Raw genomic sequence first — 20,131 nt, 5'->3', positions numbered from 1 at the left:
CCTCTCCAGTTTTGATTAATTTGCTAGAGTGGCTCACAGAACTCAGGAAAGCAGTTAACTTAGATTACTAGTTTATTATAAAAGGACAGAATTCAAGATTAGTCAGTTGGAAGAGATGCATAGGGCAAGGTATGTGGGAAAGGGCACAGAGCCTCCATGCCATCTCCGGGTGTGCCACCCCCCTCGTATCTCTACCAGTTCACCAACCCAGAAGTTCTCTGAACCGCATAGTTTGGGGATTTTTATGGAGGCTTTATTATGTAGGCACAATTGATTAAATCATTGCCCACTGGTAACTGGCTCGACCTCCAGCCCCCTTCCCTCCCCGAAGGTCTTGGTTGGGCTGAAAGTTCCAACTGTCTAATCGTGTGGTTGGTTCTCCTGGCACCTAGACTGAGGGGCTTTCCAAAAATCATCTCACTAACATAAACTCAGGTGTGGATGAGAGGGGCTTGTTATGAATAGCAACAGACACCCATTTCACCTTTATGGCTCTGAAGCTATTTCAGGCACTGAGGCTAAAACCAAATATTATATTAAAAGATGCCCCTATTGCTCAAATCACTTAGGAAATTACAAGGGTTTGGGGAGCTGTGAGCCAAGAACCAGTGGAGAAGAGCAAAACGTATATTTCTTATTATAAATCACAATATCACACAAGTGTTACAAACAAAGGTGAAATTAAGGATGAGATTAATCCTCATATTAAGATGAACTATTTTTCTAGGTTTATAGCCTATTGTTTCTTCTTTACCAAAATAAAACGTATGTTGATGCTTGGAAGGGTGTATTTAGAAGACAATAGTTTTTCATCATCATCATTTTTAGAAAGAGAAGCTGTGAATGATTTATTATTAAGTACAAACGAAATATGTCACTTACGGTTCAACAGTTTTTCTTAAAATCTGCTTAATCACCAAGTATTTCACAATCTACGGTTTTCTAATATACAGTTTTTAGATAGAATTCTGGAAAGTAGAAATTTCTAAGACCTATACATTAGTAATTTTATATTCTACATTTGAAATGTGATTTAATAAACATGACCAATAGCAGACAATGTTACATAAAAATGGCCCACTGTTACTATAAAATTTATATAAAAGTTTTAAATTCCTTTTCCTGCATTTATTCGGAATTTTCTTCTGCCTATATTTTTTAACTGACTTAGAAATATAAGGGGGAATGGATACTGTATTTTAAGATATTCCACATGCTCTATTTCCTTCTAACTTAAGTATGACACATTTCATTTATAGACAATTTTAAGATTCTTGAAAGGACTATGAAAGTAACATCATAAGGAACCACAATTAATTTAGAGACGTTTTGTTTCATCTTGATTTTTATCATATCATTCATACGTCAGCAAGCTAGTAGGGTTGAGCGAGAGTTTTGATCTCTAAATCAGTGGCAGGTACTGTTTGCCCACTGGGGATGGTATATAATCTCTTCCGTGTGATGACTGTCATGTGCTATACTCTCCTGACTCTGCAGTATTGTTAGAATACGCATATCCTCACAGTTTGATGACACATAAAATTAGCTGCTTACGCAATTGCTTTTGATAATAATGTCCTGAATACATCAGGCTTGAGGGTAACTCTCTCATGGATTTACTTTCTCATTCTTTCCAATGTTAAAGCTTCTTTCACCTAATTGTGAAGAGTCCTCTAACATTTCCTGCACTTTCCATTATCATGCATCTATCGTCTTATCATCATTTAATAGAAATGTGAACTTCATTAACAGGTATATGGTTTGTTAAACAACAAAAAATTTAACTGAGCAAACTTAAAGATCAAATTGACTTTATTCCAGATTTATGAATTGGTCAGTATCCCATCTGCCAATAGAAAGGAGCTCCAAAGAGCTGCAGCAAAGGAAAGGTTTTTAAAGGCAGAAAGGAGTGAAAAAAGGAAAGTATTAGCAAGAATGCATTGTTTCAGGCAAGGTTGTCCTCCTAAGGGAAATGGAAGGGCCTATGGAGCAGATGACCTCACCAGTGCTCACCAGGCAATTCTATGTTGACTGGTTAAAGATTACATTCCTGGTGGCGGCATGGGGGTGGGGGGGGCGGTTGAGATGGCAATTAGCTTAGGTGTTAAGTGTTGGTTTGCTGTTGTGGAGTTTAGTACAAATGACTCCACTTTGGGCATGCTGTCTCCTTTTTAAGGATTCCTTCCTTCTGATCAGATTCTCAGCTTAACTGAGAGATGTGATCAAAATTTAAGGCACTAGCACCGCTCTCAGCCAGTGCCGTAGTTGTCACAGCTTTTACTGATCCTCTGTGGTATCCACAGGTCATGACTTTTTTGTTTATTTCGTCTCTGGGGTATTCATAGGCCACAACTTCAAGTTCACAATTTTTAAGTTGGTCATTCTCTTCGTTCCTTTTCTGATGTTCCAGTCTTGGGGAGATCATTTGCTTGGTGGTTAGTGGCTGAGAACACGCATTTAAAGCTTTTAAGAGAATACAATGCACCAGGGAGATTACTATGATTATCATAAGCAGAATAATTTGCAAGGTTTGGGGTATACTCCAGAGCCATGGTCCCCAAGACCTAAACCAATCAAAATCAAATAAGTCAGAAAAAAACCTTGCTGAAGGAGTCACCTTTTTAAGTCAAATGGCTTACTAGTGCTCTTAGGTAACTGAGTTTCAACTTCCCCAGAAGTGTTAACCCAAGTGCAGCAAGTAGTGTTGGCCGCAGCACAGACACCTCCTTGCTCAACAAAAAGGCAATCAAGGGCTATCCTATTATCAAGGAGCACAGAATTAGATCAAGATTAGCCAAAGGGGTGTCTCATAAATCAGGACATGGTGTCACAAAATGGGATGTTATTACCTCACAGTCATGGGGCTCACTCCCATTAGGCAGGGGTAGTAATGTAGCAAGTCATATAGCCCTTTCATTTCCCTTAGGAGGACCACCTTGCCTGAAACAATGCATTCTTTGCAAATACTTCCCTTTTGTCCACTCCTTTCTGCCTTTAAAAACCTTTCCTTTCCTTTGGAGCTCCTTTCTATTTATAGACGGGATGCTCCCTGAATCATAAATCATTGAATAAAGTTAATTTGATCTTTGAATTTTTGTTGTTTAACAAACCATATACTTATTGATGAAGCTCATACTTATTTCTGTTAATTGATGATAACACAACAGACACATAATAATGGATAGTCTAAGAAATGTTGGAGGGGATAGGATGTAAAAGATTATGAACGTTGCAACATTTAAGATGAAGGTTGGGGGATGGAAGCAGAAGGATCTCGTAGGAGGTTAGTCTGCTTGCAGAGAAATGTTGAGTCAGTTCAGAACTAAGAAGACTTTGGACAGCATGTGGAGTTTGTAAATAAATGTCTCATTTCCTAGGGTTAAATCTGCTGAGGCTTCTGCTAACTTTGCAGCTGCAGCTATAGCCTCAAGGGAGTTGGGATAGGCATGAGCTACTGAATCAAGCTGTATGTGATACTGGGCAATAGGCCCGTGTTTACTGCCCTGTTCTTGCATGAGCATAGTTAGGGTTTGGTTATCTCTTTCGGGTACAAATAAGGTGAAAGGTTTTGAATAGTTAGGTAACCCTAGGGCAGGAGATTCTTGCAGAGTTTATTTTAGCCTTATAAAGGCCTGCTCATATTTGTCTTCCCAAGGAAGGGGTTCAGGCACTGAAATTTTAGTAAGTTCCTAGAGTCAGGAAGCCAGTAGAGAAAATTAGGAACCCATAGTCTATAATAGCCAGCCAGGCTTAGAAGCTCATAAAGCTGTCACTTAGTTGTGGGTTTAGGAAATTCTTGGATTAGCTTAATTCTTTGTGGAGATAGCTGGATTCTTTCAGCATTAAGATTATGCCCTAGATAATGAACAGTAACTAGAGATAATTGTAATTTTTCCTTAGAGACTTTATGTCCCTTTTCAGCTAACCATTACAGCAAATAAATGGAATCCTTTATGGATGCCTCTTTGGTAACTGAACATAGCAAGCAGTCATCTACATACTGTAGACGGGTTGACTTCCTGGGGAACTGGAGGGCATTTAAATCTTAGTGGAGTACTTGGGAGAAACAACAAGGGGCCTCAGTGAACCCTTGAGGCATGACTGTCCAGGTATACTGTTCCAGGTAAAGGCAAATAGATATTGGCTATTGGGGTCTACAGGGATGCTAAAGAAGGCTGAACAAAGGTCCACAACAGGGAACCATTTTGAGTCTGGTGGAACTTGTAACAGAATGGTGTTTGGGTTTGGAACAACTAGGAAACAAGGAATAGCCATCTTGTTAATAGCTCTCAAGTCCTGGACAAATCACCAACCCCTCCCATTAGGTTTCCAGACTGGGAAGATCGACTGTTACAGGGGCTGGTACAGGGAATACTTAACAGCTGGGCGATTAGTTCTTTGATTACTGGTGTGAGGCCTTGTATAGCCACAGGCTTTAATGGATATGGAGGCAATCTGGGAAGAGTCTTAGTTATGTCTATCTCAATTTTTATAGGCTCTACACTTTTTATTCTCCCAATGTCAGTATCAGAGGTAGCCTACAGATTTTCAGGCACCTCGATTAAGTTAAGGGACTTTTGTTGAAATTGTTTCTCTCCTATGTCAAGGACAGATTGTAAGGAACATAAAAGATCAGGTTCAGGCTGGTCAGGAAATTCTAAAGTGAGGTCTTCACTGGAATCCCACTGTATTAGCCTTTTAATTTAGAAGGGAGATATCTACCTAATACGCTGACACAGAGCAAAAAGGAAAGTTTTTTGGTAAAATGTCCCAGAGTCATTTGTACTGGTTGAGATAGGAACTCTCTCTGAACTTCATTAGATACCCCTACTGTGGAAACTTTTTTTCACTCTGAGTAATTTGTTGTCCTATGAGAGTGAGGTTTAAAGTAGAAAGTGTAGCCTGGATTCTGCCAGAATTTGGCAAGATTTTCTATTGATTTTAATTTTAGCTTCCCTTTGGCTATTTAAGGGTATTACTGGTAGCAGTTTACTGGAGAGTCCCTTGGAATCCGATCAGTTCTGGGAGGGGCCCATATGGGGGCTCTCCCTTGGGCACATTCAACTGGCTATTGGGGAATTTGTATAGGACTTTGAAGGACAATTTTCTTTCCAGTACTCCAATTGATTATGAATGAGATTGGTCCTTGGGCCAGTGTTGCACCCGTAGGAGGATGTGATGTGGGAGGCCCAAGTGTTATTGTAGGTTTCTGGCTTTGGAGCTGTGGCCAATAGTTTGGTGGATCTTTGTCTGTGATCTTGGTCCAAAGTCCTTTCAAAGTAAGAGCAGGTTGGGTCACCTCATTTATTGTACGGAACCCAGAATGCTGTAGGAAGAGAGCTTCCAAATGGGCTTTAAAGCCTGCCACAGAGTCATCTTTCTTTGTTTGCCTATTTGAAAAACAGACCAATCAGTGTAGGCAGGGAAGACTCTAGGAACTGCTTTTAAAAGATCCGCTGCTATATTGCAAGCTTTTTCTGGTCCGTTAGCAGATCACATTGGAGATCAAGGATCTTGAGTGTTATCCTCAGGATTATGCCATTCTGCTCCCTGCATCCATTTTTGAGGCTTCACCAGGTCCCACCAACATATGTACAAGTTGATATGTGAGTACTCAGGTAAAGGACGAGAGAGGGGAGCAGCAGGAGTCACATCGGTCCTATTGTCTTGTTTTAGGTACCTCTTGTGTCTCTAATTTTTTATTAGCCTTTTGTAACAAATTTTTTAATAAAGCTATTTTGGAATCTTGAAGTCTTTCGGAAGCTTCTGCATGCCAATTAAAATAGGTATCGCATTCTGTTTGTTTAATTTGGGAACCTTTACTTGCAAGTGTACTTCTTAAATAAACAATCTTGTATAATTGGAACATTCTCCATAATGGCCTTTGTAATTCTAGATTATTTTTAGTAATATTTTGCCATTTTTGCAGATATAGCTTCTGACCGTAGTTTTTCGACATGAAAGAAGCAGGTGTTCCAAAAGGTGGCATGCTTGTCGCTTTAGAGTTTAAGGATCCCATTAGCTAAGTCTTTGGGTTTCTTGGAGCCAAACTAGTGCCTAAAAGGATGTACCGCTGTGTTGGGGATTGCGTGGTATTTTACAGTGCACCTCAGTACACGGGAATTTTCTTGCAGTTGGCAGGTGAACAAGTGTCAGTTTAACCTGTTCTGTGACCACCTTATCCTAACAAGGGAGTCTTTGGGTTTGGTGGTGAGCACTCTAAGAGCTCTTAAGTGCTCAACCCAAGCCCATCAATTTTTGCAGCTTTTTGGCCTCTGAGATCCCCATTAGCAATACCCTTTATTCACACAAAACAAGAAAAACATGTGCACCTTAATGTATTAGCACTAAGAGATATTACTGAATCCTGGCTAAGAAAAGACCTTGTTCATACCGCTAGCAATTCCCAATGTGGAACTGGGAATTGGGGAAAGGATTGAACCAGCAAACTCCAAAGAATGGGGACTTGAGAGCTGATTCCGAATAAACGGGGAACTGTAGACTACACTGCCAGCGGTTCCCAACACGGAATCTGAGGACAGAACCAAAGGCTGGGGTTTCCAATCAAATGGGGAATTATGCTTCGAACTACCAGCAACTCCAACATGGAACTAGTGATTCCAGACAAATGGGGAACTAACTAGAAAGCCAATTAGATAAGGAGCTCAACACAAAGAGAGCAGAACTCAGAACCAAGAGGAGCTTACCCCTGCCCTCGGAAACAGCAGAAAGGCAGTAACTCAAAGGTTTCACAAGGTACACTTGTGTTTCTTGTTGTCACTGAAGCTGTTTGAAGTCTCCTTTGATCCCACTACTGCCACCAAATCTGTTAAATAACAAAAAATTGACTGAGTAAATATAAAGATCAAATTGGTTTGATTCAATGATTCATGAATTAGGCAACTTCCCATCTAGGAGTAGAAAGGAGCTCCAAAGAGCTACAGGCAAGGGAAGGTTTTTAAAGACAGACAGGGGGTAGAAGAAAGGAAATTATTAGCAAAGAATGCACCGTTTCAGGCAAAGTCACCCTCCCAAGTGGAACAGAAGGGCCTAACGGGTGGATTACCACCCCCGACCCTCCCTGCCCCATGCTAACCAGGTAATTCCATGTTGACTGGTTAAAGGTTACATTCCTCGGGGGGTTGAGACTACAATTAGGTTAGGTATTAATTCTTGGTTTGCTGCCTGGGGTTTAGTACAAGTGACTCCACTTTGAGCCTGCTGTCTCCCTTTTAACAGGTTGTTCATAGTGTTATCTTAGTTGATGTACGAAACTTTTCCAGCCACTTGGGAGCTTTTATAAATCTGAGATAGATAATACTTACATGAGTATATTTCCAATGGCCTTTAGATAGCCAAATAAAATAATACACCAATGCGAGTTATACATTTCAAATACCAATCTAAGTAAGTTCACCTTGACGTGGGAGAAGGGGATTGATGAATAACTGCGAGACTACATAATAAAGTTCCACTTGTAGAATAGGAATTTGAGGGTAGCTCAGTTAGGAAGAGCTGTACTGCTTCAGCACCTATTGTCCAGCCCCATGGATAGCTCTCCAAGAATCACAGCAACCAAGAGAAATTTATGATATGTACAGGATTAAAATTCATTGACCTTCTTCTGCTCTTTAAGGGAACAGAACTTAACTTTTTGAAAAAATATTTGGGAATTTGGTAAGTATAAAAGTGATAGAGGAGCAGCACAGTTCCGTGCTTATGGTAGTCATTGATTAAAGGCTGACTGATGGACTGAATGAATGAGATGCTCATGAAATGAATGAGTACGAAGAAATAGTGTTAAGTTCATTAGTTGAGTAGAGGTGGCCCTTATGGATAGAAAGTCTATGATTCATCTATTTTGGGTAGACATAACTTTAAGTGATCTTATTTAGATTGAATGTTTTCATGGACAAAAATGCTGCTCAATTTTTTTAAGGAGGAAAAAAAGCCTTGTCAAAATATGTTCCCCGATTTGGGGTTTAGAAATTAGGATCATTATATACTTAATCAGTGTGTATTTTAATAACTAACTGAGGGGCTTTGAGGCGGTTGGGTTCTGTCTGTTTCTTCTCAGACAACATAAACTATGCAAAGATGAACTTCTCCAAGAACACATTCTACACTAAATATCAAATATTTGAAATGAGAAGATTTATGGGACGTTTTATATTTGTTTTTTTTTTTTTCATGGCCTGTCCTCTCGGCTTATATTATTTTTTTCCTTTCTATAACAGATCGATAAATTTTACCTGAGTAATAAAGCAATTTCGTGGAAATCTATCTTCGATCCTTATTTATTCTATGTGGTTTGCATCAATGACTGGGAGATCATTCACAAGATGTGCCTGCGGTTTGTCTGCCAACGGGGTTTCAAAGGCTGGCCAGAGAACAGTTGTGTCTAATCCTCCTCTTTAACTCATCCCCAGTCTTCATTCAGCCGGTCTGTGAAATGACTTGTGTGGCTAGCATTTATGAACAGAGAATTAGAAAGAAGAGGGAGGGAGAGAAAGACAGAGGAGGGAAGGAAAGAGAAGTGGGAGAGAGGGAGCAGGAGAGAGGTAGAAAGAATAACAGCGAGAGAGAATTTTAATTTGATCTGGTGGGATCGCAGTTTTGCTGTACATGTTAGGGGTAGGTGTTTCCTATCAGAAGGAAATAAGCGATAATGGTGGGTTAGGAAAAGGTCCTGGTTTATTAAAGGAAATATAATTTTCTCAATTGAGGTAGAAGCTCACAGGAGGAAGCTCCATAAACAATCTCAATGTGTGGCCCAACAGTTGTCTTTTGCAGCCACTAACGTTTTTAATATGGTGGGAAAAGATGGAGAGCAACATTGTAGAGTCTTTATTTGTCTCCCCTTTCAACACACACACACACACACACACACCAGGCAAATGTTTTAACTCTTTAGACTTTCACTTGAGACAGAGTGAAAAAAAAAAATAATAATAAAAGCTGCCAGCAAAAACCACATCTCCAAGAGGAGAGGACCCATAAAGGGCTTTTATCTCCTGCCCATCATCTCAAATTGTCTTGTTTACCCCCCTGAATCCTGATCGGGCACCATTACTGCAGTCATATCCACAGCACTCTTGTGAAGGAAAAATTAATTCTGAATTACTGGCCCCTAACTGCCTGTTCTTCACATTATCTGTCAGGAAAATAAGCAGACAATAGCTAGCTAAGTGGATTTCTGCTAGCTACCATTCAAAGGAGAAGGGACAGGTGTTCAATGGGGCTTCTTTCTTTCCTCAACTGCTATTTAACAATACATACAGGAGGAGTTTAATTGCATGCACCCACCTGCACCCTTGTCATTTCTTGGTTTTATTGGTTTTAATGAAAATATTAAGTGCACTCTAGGAACAGTGGCTAAGTGACATTTTGATTGAAACGTACAGGGAAATATATAATGGAAGCAGGCACTATTACAGTTTTAATAGAAACTGAAAGAAGTAACATCCAGAACAACATTTTTGCTATTGTTATGCATATAGCAAGTCCTGAGAAGAATAATTGGGGACTGAGAAAATGGTTGTTAAAAAGAGCCTTTCACCTTAGCTACCTGACTTGTTTTTCCCTTGAAGAATAAAGTGGCCAGGCTTTGGCATATTTTCTTTCATTAAATACCCCTTAGGTAGCATCCATGGTCAAGTATGCTTTGGACCACCTTTCCTCTTCTCTGGAATCACAGCTCCTCGGGGTTACTAGAGAGAACTCGGATTCATGGACAAGAGTGTGGGATGAAAGCAATGATTCCTTGCAGCTGGCCAGGTAGAATAGGGGCTAGTGACCTCTCACCAGCCACCAAAAACTTGTGTTTGCCTAAACCCATCTTCCAGACTCAAAGTAGAGAAAGAAAAAAGTCAAAGTAAAAATTGTGTTATGAATCATCCTCAACGCATGTAATGGCTTTAGTGTTTGCTGAATTTCAATCATGTTTATTACAAGAACAATGGCTTATTGTGCAGTAAATACAAAATAAAATAAAAAACACCATCATTCCCAACGAACCTGTGTGCACATACAGGCACACACACAAATTATGCCTTAGAATTTAAACTACTAGCATAGAAAATTAATGATCTCATAAATTTTACATCTTTTTATCTGAAGTTAGAATATTTTCTAGTGAGCATTGAGTGGCAGAGAAGAACAATTTGTCCTTCATTAACCAGGTTCCTAAATGTATATAGCCATGTAAATAGAGAATGTGCATACTTTTTCTTCAATGAGAAGTTGTCTGTTCCGCCATGATAAAAAAATATGAGGGGCTGGCCCCATGGCTAAGTGATCAAGTTCACGCGCTCTGCTTCTGCAGCCTGGGGTTCACAGGTTCAGATCCCGGGCGTGGACCTCCAGACCGCTCATCAAGCCATACTGTGGCAGTGTCCCACATGGAGGAGGTAGAATGACTTACAACTAGGATATACAACTACATACTGGGGCTTTGGGGAGAAAAAAAATGTGAAATGTTTATAATATATTACAAAGCTAAAGGATAAAATAGAAATCCAGCAGGACATGCGTATGCATACTTGTGCATACATGTAATTGTCCCAGGTATTTTTTGCTCAGTACATACCTAAATAAATGATCTCACTTATTCATTCATTGGTCCACTCATTCATTCATCCATCTATCCATCCATTGTATTAGAATCTTTTGGTTGCAACTTGTAGAATATTCAACTAAAATTGCCCTGAGAAATAAGTCGCTTGTTAACTCATAACAAGATACCCCGAGGCAGGGTAGTTCCTTGTTGGTATGATTACTTAACAGAATCAGAAAAATAACAGGTATTTATCATACAGTAGCTCCCCCTTCTCTGTGGGGGATATATTCCAAGACCCCCAGTGGAAGCCTGAAACCACAGATAGTACCAAACCCTATATATGCTATGTTCTTTCCTATACATACACACCCATGATACAGTTTAATTTATAAATTAGGTATTGTAAGAAATTAACAACAACAACTAATAATAGAACAACTATAACAATATACTCTACTAAAAATTACCATAGATCTTAGCAACCTCAGCATACAATTTTGTTTCTTTCCTTATTAAGTCAAGAATTTTCACCTTTTCACCTAAAGGAAACGCTTTATGGCTTCTCTTTGAAATGCCAGCATCATTTGTCTTGTGCTTTGGGGCCGTTGCAGGTAAAATAAGGGTTACTTGAACACAAGCACTGTGATACTGTGACAGTTGATCTGCTAGCTGAGACAGATACTAAGTGACTAATGGGCGGGTAGCATATACAGCATGGAAAAGCTGGACAAAGGGATGATTCAGGTTCTGAGCAGGATAAGGTGGGATGGTGCAAGATTTCATCACACTATTCAGAACAGCACACAATTTAAAACATTTAAATTATTTCTGGAATTTTCCATTTAGTATTCTGAAACCACAGTTGACCACAGGTAACTGAAACCTTCGAAAGCTAAACTGTGGATAAGAGGGGACTGTATTTCTTGTCACTCATTGTAAGCCTGTTGGTTTTCATTTGTATGCTTGCCTGTCTTGATTGCAAATTGGCTACAAATGTCATGTGCTTAAAAGACAATATTCAACGACAGAAAATCTGAGTGTCTCTCTTTTTATTTTGGAGGAAGATCCAAGAACCCCCAGATTCCTTTGGTCTAACTGGGTTACAACCCCTTCCCTTAGCCAACTCCTGAAAAAGGAGGCTTGGGATTTCCATTATTAGCTTAGATCAACCACGATTCTGGCCGGGCCAGTGGTATGCTGGTCAACATTTAACAACCTGCTTTCTGGGGAGAGATAAAAAGCAAGCACTGACTACAGCATTGGCTGATTTCTGCGGTGCAAATACTCTCATCATGACTGATTTCAAGCTACCAACATGACCTCACCAAGGCAGAGTTGGGAAGAGATGTGCATAACTGGCTCTCACAAACCTATGTGAGCTATCTCCAGCACACCACCAGGCTGGGTCCATATTCCCTGAGCCTAATGCCACCCAACACCCGGCTTAAATGGGGTTATTTAAAAAAAAAGTCAGAAGAAAACAATGGACAGGTCTGAAAAGACATTTTTCCAAAGAAGACACACAGATGACCAACACGTCCATGAATAGATGCTCAACATCATTAATCATCAGGGAAATGCAAATCAAAACCACAAAGTGATATCACCTCATACTTGTTAGAATGGCCATTATCAAAAAGAGAAGAAATAACAAGTGTTGGAGAAGATGTGGAGAAAAGGAAACCCATGTGCACTGTTGGTAGGAATGTAAATTAGTGTAGCTGCTATGGAAAAATTAAAAATAGAACCACCATATGATCCAGCAATTCCACTTTTGGGTTATTTGTCTGAAGAAAATGAAACACTAACTTGAAAAGATATACGCACCCTGATGTTCATTGCAGCATTATTTACAGTAGCCAAGATATGGAAATAACCTTAGTGTCCATTGATGGATGAATATAGAAATTATGGCATAAATACACAATGGAATATTATTCAGCCATAAATAAGAATGAAATTTTGACATTTGTGACAACGTGAGTGGACTTCAAGGGAATTATGCTAAATGAAAAAGTTAAACAGAGAAAGACAAACCCCATATAACCCGACTTATATGTGCATTCTGAAAAAAAAAAAGCCACCAACCAAACAAACAATCCATCTCTTAGATACAGAGAACAGATGGTGGTTGTCAGAGGCAGGGGGTGAGGGGTGGGGGAAATGGATGAAAGGAGTCAAAAAGTAAAAAGAAAAAACAATGCAATTGCTGTAAAACAGACATAGACATTTTGAATCATATTCAAAATATTGACTTGATATATATACATATATATGTTAAAAATTGTAAAAATAAAAATAAAGTGGAGCTATTTTAGGCAGAAAAAGAGGAAATTGGCATGTTATCTGCAATGTCTGCCACATTCATTTGTTCATTCAACACATAATTTTGATACCCCCTAGGTGTCAGATATTAATGATAAGAGCTAGACACCTTTGAGAGAATTACCTGGTCTCTGACTCTTTATCAGAGAATCTGTCCATTCCCACAATTCCTGCTGATCAGGCAGTGAGCAATGTATCACATAACTGGTCCCGCTGACCCTCCATTGTAATTGACCTGAAGGGAACTGTATACAAGCTGATGATAGGGCTCCGCACAGAGAGGACCTGGACAAAAGAGACTTTTGAAGTCATTTATCAGCATTTAATGTTAGATTTAGTATGTTTTGTTGAATTAAGGAAAGCTGGGTTCGTACAATATGAATAATCAATAGAATGTCATCAAAAAGGGAAAATGAAGCTGATCCTCAGAGAGTAGAAACATACTAGACATGTTGGGATCAGAGATGTATAAAAAGAGTCACCTCAATTTCTGCCTTTTGATTCTAATCCACCTGAGGCCCAACAGCATCTCATTCCCTATCCTTGAATAAAGCTTTAAAATACATCCTTGTTGGGGTTGGCCCCGTGGCCGAGTGGTTAAGTTCGCGTGCTCCGCTGCAGGCGGCCCAGTGTTTCGTTAGTTCGAATCCTGGGCGCGGACATGGCACTGCTCATCAGACCACGCTGAGGCAGCGTCCCACATGCCACAGCTAGAAGAACCCACAACGAAGAATACACAACTATGTACCGGGGGGGCTTTGGGGAGAAAAAGGAAAAAATAAAATCTTTAAAAAAAAAAAATACATCCTTGTGGGCTACCATTTTATTGTCTCCATTAGTTGGAGTTTTGTAAATGATTATTTTTGTGATCTCAAATGGGTTTCCATTCCTTGCAATCAAAACAATCTTAACTAGAACAGAACACAGCAGTGAGCATGAAACTACTCCTGTCAATGAGCTCATGATCTAGTAATGGAGATGAAGTCAACCGGTGGGCAATAACTTCGCAGTGTGAAACTGCTCTGCTCAGATAAAGTACACAGCGTAACGGGAACACCTCGGAGGGACACTTGTGTAGTCTTTACGGACTAAGAGAAGGTGGTATTTTAAGAGTTTCAGAATCATCTTAATGTGTTGAGCCATCAGAAGAACTCTTGTTCACTCTAATTATAAGATCATGTTTTCAGATATAAAAATTTGGTCCCAACTTTGTCCCTTCCCGATTCCAGGTTCTGGGGACTCTTGTTTATTGGACCACTCTTAGACCCAGAAAAGAAAACAACCAAGTGGCATCAGCACCTCTAAGTCAAGGAGGAAACTCTCTCTAATAAAGAAGGAGACAAGTGTCTCTCACACATCCTTAACACAGAGCACATTTGTGCAAGGGGCACTAAGGAGTGTACGTGGTGTCATCATTTTCTCTAAAGTAATTCTACAGAATTAGGCCATACAGGCACAATAAAACAAAACAAAACAAAACAATAACAAGAAAAAAATTGGAAAAAAAATATTGTCCAAAGCACCTTTCATCTGAAGTGTGATTTGGAAGTCTTACCTTGTATGAGTATAAGAGAATATGTGGTTCCGTAAGCAGAGCTCTCTGTTTTAAGGGACTTTTGACACTCGATTAAGTCATTCCCAGTAATTCTGTGTTATAATCTATTTTAGAGCCATAATTCTAAGTGAAATATAAAAAGAATCAGTTGTATATTTCATGCAAACTCTTTCTCTTCCTTCGTTGTTGGCCGTTACTTCCTGGCTCGATTCCAGTTGATGCAATTACACCCTGATTATCTGAAGCTCACCCTGCTGTCACTTCAATTGGTTAAGGGGTTCTTCTTTACCTCTCCTTTAACAGTCTCACTAAGTGGCTGTAGAGACTGTTATTACATTTGCTGCATCTCACTTCTGTTATCACTGAAACCATCTCAGGGCCACATATTAATAGCAGGGACTACCAGTATTGGATGGCAGAAATCATGCAAGTGTTTTAAAATGTCTTTGTCTTTCAATGAAAGAGTTGGAAAGTATATCAGTATGAGTATAAAAGGTGTGTCCCATCAGCCACTATGCATCCAGATCTGTGGCAAAGGTAACGCTTTATAAAATGACCTTCATAATTTATTTTATTTATAATAATTTATAATTACTAAAATAATTAAAGGTGTGTTTCTTAAGTGTGGTCCATGGATCACTGGCATTAGGACCCTAGGCAAGGAGAGCTGTTAAACTGAAGATTTCTGTGGTCCATTTCAGACCTCCTGAATCACAATATCTGGGATTGCAGTTAGGAATCTGAACTTTTAACAAGATTTCTACGTGATTTTGATAGGCAGCAAAATATGGAAAATACTGATTTAGGTGACACGTCTAAAGAAACCCACAAAGAGTAAGAATTACTCTGAACTAAAGTTCTCTGAGTTTACCAAGAGCATGGTGTATAGTTTTTCATCCCTTACACTCCTTACTTATATTTTTCTTTGGGCTCTCGTTAGAGCACAAACCATCTCCATTGAACAGCTGAAGTAATGCACTGCATCAACTACGAGAGGCTAAGTTATAATACATGGAAAAACAAGCCCTTAAACACCAGTGACTTAAAAGAACAAAATTTTATTTCTCATTTATGCTGCATTCCCATCGTAGGTTAACTGATGGCTGTGCTCCACGTCGTCTTTAGTCAAGGATGTAGGCTATGAGAGGAGCCACCATCTTCATCATTGTAAGTCATGTTGACAGAGGGAAAGTGAGTGCAGGAGAGTCTCTATGAGCAATTGAAGAATTCTTCTGAAAGTAATTCCTTCCAGAACTCAAACTATCCCAACAATTACCAGGGCTGTGAAGTAAAATCTTACTCTAACTCAGAAGAGGTGACAGGAAGAAATAGTTTTTGAAGAGCATTAAGGACTGTGATGTGCAAGCTTTGACAATTTCCCTCAGGCAAGTCCTCCAAGCAGAAGAGAATTCACACATTTTTGTTTCCTATTTTTCACTCTTCCTTCCTTTACAGAGAAAATAAAGTCTTAATACTGCAAATTATATGACAGACCATAGAGAATGCAGTCAGTTCTCATTATTCATGGTAATTATGTTATGTAAAATTGCTGGGAACACTGAAATGGTAAACACCGAATCATTGCTCCTAGAGGAAATATGGGGTTAGGTTCCTCTGAACCTCTAGGCACAACATTTTCATCAACCAATCAATACATAACCTTATTTTACATGTGATCCTGTTTAAAGACACCTTATTTAATATATAGTGTTGGTTCATTAACATTGAACTCACAGGTAATGAGGCTATAACTCATGTCTGAACAAAGCTTATTTAACACATGTATTTTTTCCATAAGGCACATCACAGTCTTTTCATACCTAGAAACACTAGACAGCACTTCAGCACTATGCTTAGGGAATATTTTAAACAGTGAAATCACCAACAAAACATACAGAAAATGAGAAAAATATGGCACTAAATAGACCACAAAAGAAAACACATCTACATACCCATTAAGATGGCCAAAATCCAGAACACTGACAACAGCAATTGCTGATGAGGATGTGGAGCAACAGGAACTCCCATTCATTGCTGGTGGGAATACAAAATGGTACAGCCACTTTGGATGATAGATTAGCATTCTCTAACAAAACTAAACTTACTCTTACCATACAATCCAATAATCATGCTTCTTGGTGTTTACTCAAAGAAGTTGAAAACTTATGTCCACACAAAAATCTGTACATGAATGTTTATAGCAGTTTTATTCACAATTGATAAACCTTGGAGGCAACAAAGATGTCCTTCAGTAGGTGAATGGATTAATAAACTGTGGGATATTATTCAGTGATGAAAAGAAATAAACTATCAATCCATGAAAAGACATGGAGGACACTTAGATGCATATTAGTAAGTGAAAGAAGCCAAACTGAAAAGGCTACATACTGTATGATTCCAACTACAGGCATACCTCATTTTATTGTACTTGGCTTTATTGTGCTTCACAGATACTGTGTTTTTCACAAATTGTATGTTTGTGGCAACCCTAGGTTGAGCAAGTCTATGGGCACCATTTTTCCAACATTTGCTCACCTCATGTCTCTGTGTCACATTTTAGTAATTCTCACAATATTTTTAAACTTTTTCATTATTAATATATTTGTTATGGTGACTTATGATCAGTGATTTTTGATGTTACTATTGTAACTGTTTTGGTTTGCCATAAGCTGTGCCCATATAAGACGGTGAACTTAATTGATAAATGTTGTGTGTGTTCAGACTGCTCCACCAACCTGCTGTTCCCCTGTTTGTCTCTTCTCTCCTTGAGCCTCCCTATTCCCTGAGAAACAACAATAGTGAATTTAGGTCAATTAACTCTACAACAGCCTTTAAATGTTCAAGTGAAAGAAAGAGTCACATCTCTCCCTTAAAATCAAAAGCTAGAAATGATTAAGCTTAGGAAGGAAGGCATATCAAAAGCCAAAATAGGCTGAAAAGTAGGCCTCCTGTGCCAAACAGTTAGCCAAACTGTGAATGCAAAGGAAAAATTCTTGAAGGAAATTAAAAGGGCTACTCCAGTGAACACACAAATGAAAAGGGTGAAATGGCCTTATTGCTGATACGGAGAAAGTTTTAGTGGTCTGGATAGAAGATCAAACCAGCCACAACCTTCCCTTAAGCCAAAGCCTACTCCAGAGCAAGGCCCTAACTCTCTTCAATTCTGTGAAGGCTGAGAGAGGTGAGGAAGCTGCAGAAGAAAAGTTTGTAGCCAGCAGAGGTTGGTTCATGAGGTTTAAGAAAAGATGCCGTCTCCATAACATGAAAGTACAAGGTGAAGCAGCAAGTGCTGACGTAGAAGCTGCAGGAAGTTATCCGGAAGATCTAGCTAAGATAATTAATGAAGGTGGCTATGCCAAACAACAGATTTTCAGTGTAGATCAAACAGTCTTATTTTGGAAGAAGATGCCATCTAGGACTTTCATAGCTAGAGAGGAGAAGTCAATGCCTGGCTTCAAAGCTTCAAAGGACAGGCTGACTCTCTTGTTAAAGGCTAATGCAGCTGGCGACTTTAAGTTGAAGCCACTGCTCATTTATCATTCTGAAAATTCTCTAGCTCTTAAGAATTATGCTAAATCTACTCTGCCTGTGCTCTATAAATGGAACAACGAAGCCTGGATGACAGCACATCTGCTTACAACATGGTTTACTGAATATTTTAAGTCCGCTGTTGAGACATACCACTCAGAAAAAAAGATTTCTTTTAAAATATTGCTGCTCATTGACATTGCACCTGGTCACCCATGATCTCTGATGGAGATGTACAATGAGATTAATGTTGTTCTCATGCCTGCTAACACAACATCCATTCTGCAGCCCATGGATCAAGGAGTAATTTTGACTTTCAAGACTTATTATTTAAGAAATATGTTTTGTAAGGCTATCGCTGCCATAGATAGGGATTCCTACGACAGACCTGGGCAAAGTAAATTGAAAACCCTCTGGAAAGTATTCACCATCCAGATGCCATTAAGAACATTTGTGATTCATGGGAAGAAGACAAAATGTCAACATTAACAGAGGTTTGGAAGAAGTGGATTCCAGCCCTCAAGGGTGATTTTGAGGGGTTCAAGACTTCAGTGGAGGGAGTAACTGCAGACATGGTGAAAATAGCAAGAGAACTAGATTTAGAAGTGGAGCCTGAAGATGTGACTGAATTGCTGCAATCTCATGGTAAAACTTTAATGGATGAGGAGTTGCTTCCTATGGATGAGCAAAGAAAGTAGTTCTGTGAGTTGGAGTCTACTCCTGGTGAAGATGCTCTGAAGATTGTTGAAATGACAACAAAGGATTTAGAATATTACATGAACTCAATTGATAAAGCAGTGGCAGAGTTTGAGAGGGCTGACTCCAATTTTGAAAGAAGTTTTTCCGTGGGTAAAATGCTATCAAACAGCATCACACGCTACAGAGAAATTGTTTGTGAAAGGAAGAATCAATCGATGTGGCAAATTTCACTGTTGTCTTATTTTAAGAAATTGCCTCAGCCACTCCAACCTCAGCAACCACCACCCTGACCATTCAGTAGCCATCAACATCGAGGCAAGACCCTCCACCAGCAACAAGATTATGACTTGCTGAAAGCTCAGATGATGGTTCACATTTTTTAGCAACAAAGTATTTTTTAATTAAGGTATATACATTGTTTTCTTAGACATAATGCTATTGCATACTTAATAAACTACAGTATAGTGTAAACATAACTTTTATATGCACTGGGAAACCAAAATATTCTTGCAACTTGCTTTATTGTGATAGTCACTTTATTGTGGCACTCTGGAACCAAATCTGCAATATCTCTGAGGTATGCCTGTATCTGACATTCTGGAAAAGGCAAAACTGTGGAGACAGTAAAAACATCAGTGGTTTCCAGAGATTAGTGGAGAGGGAGTTATGAATAGGAAGAACATAGAGGATTTTTAGGGCAGTGAAACTACTCTATATGGTACTATAATGATGGATACATGCCATTATAAATTTGTCCAAACTCATAGAATATACAACGCCAACAGTGATTCCTAATGTAAACTATGGACTCTGGGTGATAATGATGTGTCAGTGTAGGTTCATCAATTGTAACAAATGTACCACTCTAGTAGGGGATGTTGATAATTGATAATGTGGAGGGGGGTGTGTAATGCGTGTGAAAGGCAGGGAGTATGTATCTTCCCCTCAAATTTACTGTGAACCTGAAACTGCTCTAAAAAATGAACCTTGTTATTTAAAAAAAAAAAGAAGACATATTTACAGTATGAGAGAAGGCAGAGTATTGCATTGATCAACCTCAGCTGGGAATGCGTGTCAGGTCAGTCAAATTTTTTGCCCCTCTTTTTGCACATATCCATGAATTACCACAAAAGTGCTGTATTGATTTTAGGGTTACAAACAAATTCTAGGGGGTAGGAAAATTCACAAATATGGAATCCATGAATAGTAAGAATCAACTGTAGATCCAGCTTCATTCTGAGTTAGTCCCAGCATGATTCTTGACTGGTAACACATTGTTGGGTTATAGTAATTTATATCTATCATTCCTGTGATTTTAAAATAGGAAGCTAAATTTCGTTTTCCTCGTAAGATCTCAACGTTGACTTTTGGATTAATCTGCTTTCAAATATCAATTTTACCACTTATTAACTACATGTCCTTGGGCAAGTTGTTTAACCTCTTTGAACTTTAAAATCATCACCTGC

The 20,131-nt window shown here is 39.0% G+C and overlaps 1 pseudogene; it reads left to right on the top strand.

Moving 5' to 3' along the window:
• The first annotated feature begins 17,142 nt into the window (after positions 1-17,142).
• LOC124240780 (tigger transposable element-derived protein 1-like) lies at positions 17,143-19,023 on the top strand (annotated as a pseudogene).
• The last annotated feature ends 1,108 nt before the right edge of the window (positions 19,024-20,131 follow it).

This window comes from Equus quagga, chromosome 6 (genome assembly GCF_021613505.1).
Source record: "Equus quagga isolate Etosha38 chromosome 6, UCLA_HA_Equagga_1.0, whole genome shotgun sequence".
NCBI lineage: Eukaryota > Metazoa > Chordata > Mammalia > Perissodactyla > Equidae > Equus > Equus quagga.
Note: the sequence above shows the minus strand (reverse complement) of the source record. Positions and strands in the feature narration are given on the sequence as shown.